The sequence below is a fragment of the Vicugna pacos genome, chromosome 33, assembly GCF_048564905.1.
Source record: "Vicugna pacos chromosome 33, VicPac4, whole genome shotgun sequence".
In the NCBI taxonomy this organism is placed as follows: Eukaryota; Metazoa; Chordata; class Mammalia; order Artiodactyla; family Camelidae; genus Vicugna; species Vicugna pacos.
This window is the reverse complement of record NC_133019.1, coordinates 14,605,342-14,615,905: the sequence shown is the minus strand read 5'-3', so window position 1 is coordinate 14,615,905 and position 10,564 is coordinate 14,605,342. Positions and strand designations below refer to the sequence as shown.

Sequence of the window (10,564 nt, the reverse complement as noted above, 5' to 3'; positions counted from 1 at the left end):
TTCTGAAGGAGAATCGTCAGCAACTCAGAATTCTAAATTCAGCCAAACTATCCAGCAAGTGCCAAGGTAGAATAAAGATATTTTTAGATATGCAAGATGTGAAAATTAAATTTTCTTTTTCCTTTCTTTGAAAGTTTTGGGAAGATGGGCTTGAGCCAAATAAGCAGGAAACTCAGGAGACAGGAGATGGTGAAAAGGAAAGTGGTGAGCAGAGTCTTAGGTCATTTTCTACCCTGTTCAGAAGGCAGAAAGCAATCAGTCATTCCTGACCAGAGTAGACGGACAAGGGACTCTGGGAAAGAATTCTGCAGGGATAAAGGTAGACTAGAAACCTTAGCTGATGCCTTTGATGTTTTGGAAGATAAGAATGGAAGAATTTAGACAGATATGTTGGAGGATGTAGACAAATCAAAGATAAATACTTAGAAAATGAAGCAAGTGAAATTTCAGTATAACCAAAAAATCTGAATTTTTTTTTTTGAAAGATTGAAGACAAGTGTACTACTTGGCTCAATAGATAGCAATTTAATTAGCAAAATATTACTAATTTAACTTAAAAAAGCCCTTGTGTATAGTTAGAGAAAGTAGATAAGGGAAATGTGGTACACATATGAAGTAAGAGATGCAGTCTCTTACTACCAACCCAGGGAATTGATCTAAAAGGCCCAAATGGAAAAATCATGACAGAGCAGTGTTGTAAACACTGTTAGAGACCTACCCAGCATCCTTTCTTCTCTTTTCCTTCCTAACAGAACATAGAGCGGCAAACATGCTTACTGAAAAAAATTTTATTTCCCTTTGTTGTCAGTAAGGGTGGTCATTTTACATCATTCTGACCAATGATACATGTGATATGTGATCAGAAGTCACTGGGTGGCAGATGCAGCTGAAGTGTGCCACTGGCCCTTCTTCTTCTTGTTTGGAACACAGGTGAGTTGCTGGAGTTGCAGCAACCATCTTGAGACACTGAGGTGACGAGGATGAGCAAGAAAGTCATATGCTAAGGAGGCAGAGCAGAAAGGTCTCAGATGGGTTCTTGAAGGCCTGTTGGGTCCTGTGCCAGCCCTGCATTGCCTCTGGACTGCTTTTACCTGAGAAAAATAAATGTATTCAGAAAATTGAGATTTATATAGTTCGTCAAGCTATATATGCATAAGTTTTAAAAATATGGTAGTAAATAGCATTTAAAACAGTTTAAACAAGGGTAGGGAGAGTGTGGTAGAAATTGCTGGGTTTATAGTGAGCTCAATTTGATATTTTGGACCATGTATATGTATTAGTTTAGTAAAATACAGATGAATAAAAAAGCAAAGTATCTTCCTGCATGGAGCACTTTGACAGCTTCCCATTTTACTTGAAATAAAATCCAAACTGCTTTAACAGATTCTTCAGGCTGTGGCCCTGGCCACCCTCCTACCTCATCTTTCATCACTTTCCTCCTTGTCTATTAACCCCCAGCCACAGAATTTCATCTTATTTGGAAATGATCTAGATATTTAATGAATATCTTATTAACTTATCTCAATATAACTTGAAGACTTCAAATTTCTAAAAAGATTTAGAAACCATTTTTTATGTAAACTTACCATAAAGCATAATTACTGTTGAAAAGTTCATTTATAAACCTTTATCTTACATACATCTATTTATTTATTCTTGACAACTGTGTTTAGATTACTCATGAAATCTTCATGAGACATTAAACGCTAACCATCCTTTTAAGTTACCTTTCTTGCTGACAAATTGTGTAACAGGTAATGTGAGTAAACCTAGGTAGAATAAAAGTTATATGTCTGCATTATATTTTAACACTGAAAACTCTAAAGACATTCCTGTCTTAATTAAACCAACAAACTTAAACTAGCTTTTACTTATGAAAGATTATCTTAGATCATGTGAACTTGAAATACATTTGAGTAGTTTCTGTATTCCTTGGAGTACATTTAATTTGAGCCAATAAAATAGAGCTAAATGTACAAATTAATTTTGGCAATACTGATGAAGGAAAATAGACGTGGGGCATGAGGAAGGCCATGTCCCAGGTCTCGGATGAACCCCTGGGATGTGCCCTGCCAGGTGTGGGTCCTTGGCTTCACGCAGGAAAGAATTCAAGTGCAAGCCACAGTTGAGTAAAGGTAGACTTATTTAGAGAGATACATCAAAAGGCAAGAGAAAGGCCACGAGGTGTGGGGGTTGGGTGCTAAGATTAGTGTGGGGGTTGGGTGCTAAGATTAGTGTGGGGGTTGGGTGCTAAGATTAGAGTAGGTACACACTCCATAGACAGAGTGCAGGCCGTCTCAGGAACAGAGAGAGAGAGGGCATATTGCCAGTTTTATGGGCTCAGTGGCTTAATATGCTAATAAGTAGAAGGACCAGTCTAACTAGTCTGGGGAAGGGGCTGGGATTCCCAGGAAGTTGGCCATCTCCCACTCTTTGACCTTTTGTGGCTAGTTTTGGGACTGCCATGGTGCCTGTGGGCATGGTATTCACCATGTTAATATATTACAATCGGCGTATAATGAAGCTCAAGTTCTGCTTGAAGTCAAATCTCCCACCATCTTGAGCCTCAAGGCCTCCTGGAGGTTGAATCTTCCACCATTTCGATGTTAACTGCTGTATCATTCCTTGAATGGCTGTGCACTGTCCCCTTCCTGTCTCAATTCCATCCAGAGGGAGAAAAATCTCACATAGCTGTAACATATGTATATAGACATATATAAACATACAGACAGATGCACACAGAGATCTTACAGCTTTCATTTTAAAATTATAGCGATGAGACAGACATGATAATACAAAACACTAGTTTATAAAAGAACAGTGGGATCTAAATTGTGTTTCTGGCAGATGGAATAAGTTTAGGTTACATTTTCGGGTGGCTAAAACTTTTCACAAATATTTGTGGTGAAGATTATAAAGATTTTTTTTTAACTTACCTAGTTTCCAAATAGCCTTTCTTTTTTTCTCTCTCTCTTTTTTCCTTCCGATAGGAAGGACCCCCCTGAAGTTTGCAGTTTAAAGAGACAGACTTCAGTTCCTAGAGAAGAGAGGGTAGAATATTTATATCTCAAAGGCACAGGGAAAGAATACAAGTTCCTCCAAGAAAGACTTTTGTTACGTAAAGCTAGAGTTTTTTCAATACCTACAAGCCTTTTGAGATAAATAGGGGAGTTTTGGGGGTTGGTAAAAAGGATAGGTGAGCTTTTTCATTCTTGTAAAGGCTCCATTTGTAAGACAAATTGTACAAGTTGTCCCCAATTTGTATGATAGTTTGTAGGACAGTTGTTTTTAATTCGTCAAAGATTTCGGTTGCAACTTGGATGATGTGAAGGTGCCAACCCACCCACTTAAGTACATTATCTTCAGCTTGTTCCTTTACATCAGGGAGAAGATCTTGACCAAGATGGAAGTTAGAAGATTCCTGTGTTCCAGATTTAGCCGTGTTTGTCTTTGGAATGTTTTAGTAAATCCTCTCACAACTTCAGAATGTTTTTCTTTCCCTCTGGATATGTGGTTTCACTTTAGCTTAGGGGAATAGTCTAAAAGGAAATTTTCAGGCTCTGAATATCGGTTCTTAATTTGGCCAACTTCTGACCGTAAAGCTACTTTAAAAATCGTTTCAAATATCTTGTCAGGTTTCAGCGAGGACAAACAGTAAATACTCCTGGCAGTACTGAACAACACCATGGATGCAAGAGGTATCTCCAGAGAGGGTGCAGGAAACACTAGTTTTCCAAGATCCAGAGATAACCAAAAGAAAGAAAGATTTAGGCAGTACCCCTGAGAGCTGGTGACCGCTGGTTGAACCCTTGCTGTAAATGGTGTGCAAGCCCACATTTCTGTCCAGCCGTGTCTAGTTGCTAGTTGGGTGTCAGCCACATTTCTGTCTGGCCATATTTTGGGGGCCCCAAACCTGATGGTTGCCAAGTCAGGTTCTCAGGACAGAAAACAAGGCAAACACGAAGGCTGTCGCTGTCCCTGGGAGAGGAGGGCTAGACAGCCAATGGGTACCCAAAGCAAATTCACGATTCAAAGATCTAATTCTTACAGATGTTTTTTTACTGCCAATCTGAATTTGAAAAGAAAAAAACATTGTGAATTTTTTTCTCGACTAGGCACCACAGACAGAGATCTGGGAGAGCTGACTTTGGTGAGAAATCTTACCCTTTGCTGGCTTCTGCCAGTCTTCCCAAGATTGCGTCTGCAGACTCTGGAGTGAGTAGAGGGTCCCAGCAGGTCTCATCCTGGTCACTAGAAATTTGTAGAGGAGGAAAAATAATTTTCCCTCTACTTTTTATGGTGAGTTCTTGTCTGAGACCTCCTTTTCTCTAGGGCATCTGGTAAACAGATAAGCATATCTAGTTTAAGCGATCTCCACCATGGCTACTGTAATTCTGGATTATCTTTGGTAAGGTTAACCTACTTGTTCAGCCTTAAGACAAAATTTTATTCACCTGAGGCCTCACATTGGGCCCAGCCCAGTTTAAGTCAAACCCAATCTAACCGCAGACCCATTCCAGTTTTTAAACTGGACCCAGTCCAATGCTGGTTGTTTTCTGGACTCAGCCTGGAAAAGAAAATGCTCAAGAAAAATCTAAAAGCTCGAGACACAAAAGCTGCAGAGCTAGGACCCAAGAGGGACATACCCACCACCTCCAGAGGCAGCAAGAAAGCAAAGAGCTCAAGGAGCTTAGCAGGTACTCTGCCTGGTTGCTCGTTGCTCCTGGGAGCCGTTAGGGCTCTCCTTGAGTTCCCTCTTCTGACTCTAGAATTGCCAAAAGATATACTGAGGCTTACTAAAACCTGTACGAGCTTATTTGGGCAAAAATTGATTTGGGTTGAGCAGCATCCAATCTAGCAGATAGAAAGGAGTTCTGAGTTGCCGTGCAGAATGAATGACTTTCATAAGCAGAAGGGAGCTGGAACACAGGAAGTTACACTAGGTTAAAAAGTGGGCTGGTTATTTCAAGGTTACTTTCCTTTAGGGGATCGCAGGGGTCTGTCAGGCAGATGACCTAACTGATGTTATACAGGCTATCCCTGATTGACTGGTTTAAGATTCCGTTCCTGGGAGAGCTGAATCTGTGACTCAGTTTTGGCTTGGTGCCATGGGGCTTAGCATAAGCAGTGCCATTTTGGGTCTTTTTTTTTTTTTTTTTGAATAGGGCCTTATGGCCAGATCATCCCATTTGATTCCCAAATCAATGTCTCACTCAGATTCTACTCCTAAACTTGAGCTCTGCATGTGCAAATATCTTCAGGATGTCCCTCCTTGGAAATCCTCACCCTCACAAGCAGACGTGTTGCGGATGAGGGCCCTGTGTGCTCATGTCTTCCCAAATCCTTGTGCTGTGGCATCATCTTGGTGGCTTGAAAGTGGCCATGATGCAGACTTTTTTTTCCATCATCACTATTGCTACCTGGTACAGTCGTTACCGAGGCCTTGGTTAAGAATTGCAACAGTTTTTTTTTTTTAAACTTTATTGAGGTATAGTTTCCATATAACAAGAATACATGCATTGTAAGTGCACAGTTTTATGAGTATTAACAAACGTATACACCTGTGTAGAATCAATATAGAGAGTATTGCCTTTACCCCCAAAGGTGCCGTTGTGCCATTTCTCCATCAATTCTGTCCCCCTCTCTGCCACCTACTGTGCTTTATTATTTTTGTAGTGTTTTTGTGTCAGCAGAACAAAGATGATCAGAAGGGACCATGTTGGGCAGCTTTGGCTTGTTCCCATTGTTAATTTCAGTATTTCACCATGTTTGATGAAATGTATGATGTATATGATATTTGCTATTTTTTTTTAATACCTTCTATTAGATTAAGGAAGCTCTCATCTAAAAATCAGTTTGCTAAGTGTTTTTATCATTAACAGAAGTTGAATAATTGTCAAGGCTTTTTCTGACTTATTGAGGTGGTTATACTGTTTTTCTCCTTTATCTTAGGTGTTTTCTAAAGCTAAATCCAGCGGGGAGGGTGTAGCTCAAGTGGTAGAGTGTGTGCTTAGCATGCATGAGGTCCTAGGTTCAATCCCCAGTACCTCCTCCAAAAATAAATAAACTGAATTACCTCCCCCAAAAAAAATTGTTTTAAAAAAAGTGAAGCTAGACCGCATGACCTTGCTGGTTTAAACCCAACTGGGTCATAATATCATAATATATATTTCACTTTTTGTTTGTTTCTGTTTTCTTTTTTTTCTTTTCTCTTTTTTCATTCTTTTTACTTTTTTTGTTTTTTTATTTTTCTTTCTTTTTTGTTTTTATTTTGTCTTTTTAAAATAATCTTTTTGTTATATGGATTTCATCATTATACCTAATGCTGTTGTACTGTTGATGAGACTACAAATGAATAGAGTCATTTTTGAAAGCAACATGGCAGCAATTTTTTGTTTGGGAGTGTTTTTTTTTTTTTTTGAAATTGTATATACCTGTGTCCTAAGGTCAAGCAGTCCAATTTGGGCATATCACAGAGGACTTCTCACCTATAAAGAATCATGCACAAAATTTTATTTCAGTTGCTTGTGTATGTGTGTGTGCAGTTGTAGAAAATTAGATAGACTTTAATATGTATCACTGTGAAATGATTAAAAAGAGTGTAGTCAATGTGTAATGTGGAACACTATACAGCAGTTAGAAGCAATGTCCTGGATTTATATACAACACAGAATGTCACACACATGAAACAAGGCGAAGACTTATTGACTAAGCTGGTGCTTTTGACATTCGTCTTTCTCCACCTAGATGTTAGGTTGAGTGACTATAAACGTGCTTGCTCCCTATGGTGCACTGGGTACTTTGGCTGGTTGGTTACTAGAAAAGTAATTTAACTTCAAGACCTGTCAAAACCAGCCTGTCCTCATCAGGAAGAGAGGCTCTCACTATTGTCTTTTGTTTGCTTCCCACACTTGTCTTCTGAACTCTCTCCCTTTTCTTCCTTTCTCTTGCTTGAGAGAAGATATGTGCAGAGACAGTCTTTCTGATTCCTTTTGCATTTCTTTTTCCCCTCCCTTGCTGACCACAGGCAAGAATAGAGAGAGAAAGTGATGGGGTCTCCACAGTTTGGCTTACTCACCTGTTTTAATGACTTCTCCACCTGGGTTGTTAGAACAATACCTGTGAACTCTTAACTGACTGTCGTGGCTGCGGAAAACTCATTTTTTTCTTGTTTGTGAAGACATTTATTTTCATCCGCCTGTATTCACTGTCACTTTAAAATAATATATTTTCGTGGGGCGTAGATTTGAGGAGGCAATAAAAAATAGTGCAATTAGATGGCAGTATAATCCCACAGGCTCTGGTACTGGGTGTTTCCCAGAAATTCTTTGAGATTCCTGTTTCTCTTCTCATATGTTACCAGAGACCCTTGAGAATGGACATTGCTTAGTTCTAAGACAGCTAAGGTCCTTGTGGTCATAGTGTAAAGATGCCTTAGTGGTTCTACTGTATGGGTATACTTCCCCTTGAAAACCTGGGGTCGTAAGACAATTCCAAATAAGAGGACATATTGTCCTTGGACACCATGCAGAGAACTGATGAATGGTTGTGCTATTTCTACCAGTTTGAAAAGGATCTAATGAAAGGGGAAGGATGATTTGCTCTGTGGGATGGTGAAGGTGGGTGCAGGTCACTTTTCTCCTGAGGATCCTGGTTCCCCATGCCTCAGCCCCTTCCCCCTTAGCAGCTTCAGTTTTGTCACGTGACTGTCCCTTCAGCTCTCTTTCTGTGCCTGGATGCCTAAACCGTGTGCCAATTTCTAAGATGTGGTTTCAGAGATCACAAGTGACACATATTCAGCAAACAGCCCTGGTGCAAAGCCTCTCAAACTTGTTTGTGGTGAAAGACTATTTAGTTATTTATTTCCAAACCATCACCCACCGTGACTTTTGAAAACATAATGAAAATCTGCATGAATGTCATGGCAACGTGAACCTGTCTAGAAAGTTTCAAATGCTTACTCTCAATTTCCATGCGTTATCTTGATGAGGACCAGTAGCAAGCAGTCCATGAACTGGCACATGGACTGTACGTAAATGTCTGTGGACCATTCCTTGAGAAGCACTGCTGCTGAGGAAGGGCTGTGTAAGAAAAGAGGGTGGTAGAAATACACTTCAGGATGGAGATTACAGTGAAAGGCAGGAAGCATGAGAAAGTGGGGAGCATGAGAAGCCAGAGCAGGACTTTTCTGGGTATTCTGATATCTTTACATTCCCTTTGCCTTCATCATAAGCCTTTGGCGTGGAGTACAGCAGTATTTGCCATATTGATGAATTTGATAATGATAATCAAGAGTTAAGTCATTACACTGCATTATGTGCATATATTAATTCACTCATTTATTCATCCAACATGTACTTAGTACCTATGATGTTTAGGTACTAGTGAATCAAACATGGATAAGTAAACATTCTTGCTCTTAAGAATCTCATAGTCTTGTGATCCCAAGATTGTAATCTTTACGGCATTAATGAGCTGGTCCGAGGACATCTCATTTTACCCAGAGCTTCACCTGCCTCCTAGGTGCTGTATTCTTTTTTTTCTTTCATTTTTTAAAAATTGAAGTATAGTCAGTTTACAATGTTGTGTCAATTTCTGATATACAGCATCATGTTTCAGTCATACATGTACATACATACATTCCTTTTCATGTCCTTTTTCATGATAGGTTACTACACGATATTGAATATAGTTCCCTGTGCTATACGGTATAAACTTTTTCTTTGTCTATTTTATATATAATAGTTAGTATCTGCAAATCTCAAACTCCCAATTTATCCCTTCCCACCTCCTTTACCCCCTGGTAACCATAAATTTGTTTTCTGTCTGTGAATCTGCTCCTATTTTGTAAATAGGTTCACTTGTCTTTGTTTTTTTTTTTTTTAGGTTCCCCATATAAGTGATATAATATAGTATCTTTCTTTCTCTTTCGGCTTATTTCACTTAGAATGACAATCTCCAGGTCCATCCATGTTGCTGCAAATGGCATTATTTTATTCTTTTATGCCTGTGTAATATTCCATTGTATAAATATACTACAATTCTTTTAGGCATTTAGGTTGCTTCCGTGTCTTGGCTATTGTAAATAGTGCTGCTGTGAACACTGGGGTGCATGTATATTTTCAAATTAGTGTTTTCTCTGGATATATGCCCAGGAGTGGGATTGCTGGATCATATGGTAAGTCTATTTTTTTGAGGAATCTCCATACTGTTTTCCATAGTGGCTGCACCAAACTACATTCCCACCAGCAGTGTAGGAGGGTTCCCTTTTCTCCACACCCTCTCCAGCATTTATTGTTTGTGGACTCTTGAATGATGGCCATTCTGACTGGTGTGAGGTGATACCTCACTGTAGTTTTGATTTGCATTTCTCTGATAATTGGTGATAGTGAACTTTTTTCATGCCAGGCACTGCATTCCTGGATTCTTGTGTCTAGATATTTCCTGAGGACAATATACCCTTCTGGTGACTCACCTTTCAGGTGCCAGATGCAGATTGGAAATGTCCCAGTCTTGATTCTTGATCAAGTACTATGATCTGAGTAGAAGAATTTGTTAGAGGATAGCAAGATTAATTAGTCGTTATGCTCTCCCAAGATTGTTTTATGTTAAAATAGACATTTCAGCATCCCATTTATTCATGTTTACTATTTTCCCGTTTCTTGGCTTTCAACCTTTTTGTGTCATTATGTTTTAGATATATTTTTTGAACAACTTAAAGAAGCATTTTACTTTTTTAATTCTAATTTATAAATCACTGACATTTAGCATGAGAATTTAGAACATTTCAAGTTTGAATCGATTTCCACCATCTTCTTTTTCTTCATATTTGCCATACTCGTTTTCTCCCCTCTTTTCTGTCCTCCTACTGGAATGATTGCTTTTAAAAACAGACTTTATGTTTTAGGCCAGTTTTACATTCACAAAACTGAGCAGAAAGTACAGAGAATTTCCATACGCCTAATACCCCCACACATGCATGACCTCCCCTACTAGCAACATCATGCTCCAGAGTGGTACATTTTATACCTGTGGACTTTTCCTTTTATAATTTTGATCTCATTTTTGTTTCATTCTGTCTTCTAGAGGAATTCTTGATTTATTATCTCATCTCACCAGTTTATTGTTTTCATTTTGATTTTTAGTGTGTCCCTCAAGTTTTCCTTTATTTCATCTATCACATGTTTAGTTTAATGGACATCTAGTTAACTCTATGGCTGCAACATCTCATGTCACTCTAGAAATTAACTATGTTTATTTTAAATTTCTACACAACTTGCTGTGCTTATAAATTTCTTCTGATTGTTGTGCTTATGATTGCTTAATTTTGATTATGTGTCCATCTTTGACTTTGAGATTCCTTACTAGCCTTCCTGTAAGTTTTATATCTGTTTCTTGCAGTTTATTTCTGGGAGAATTTGTATCTGGTGCTGTGTGCCAACACCTAATCTTTCAAGAATCCAGGCTGCCTTTTTTTCCTAGATGTTGTGTATCATACTGCTTTGTTTTACCAACTCAAGCACATACCTTCAGTGCTTTCATATGAAGTGTAGAGGGGTCATAC

At 38.8% G+C, this 10,564-nt stretch overlaps 1 long non-coding RNA gene across 1 annotated transcript; it reads right to left on the bottom strand.

The window, feature by feature from the left end:
• Positions 1-779: 779 nt before the first annotated feature.
• Positions 780-3,405, bottom strand: LOC140691146 (uncharacterized). Its single transcript, XR_012066650.1, has 3 exons — positions 3,344-3,405; positions 2,937-3,037; positions 780-1,091 (listed from the first exon to the last, which is right to left on the bottom strand). It is a non-coding gene; the product is annotated as an uncharacterized lncRNA (long non-coding RNA).
• Positions 3,406-10,564: the final 7,159 nt, after the last annotated feature.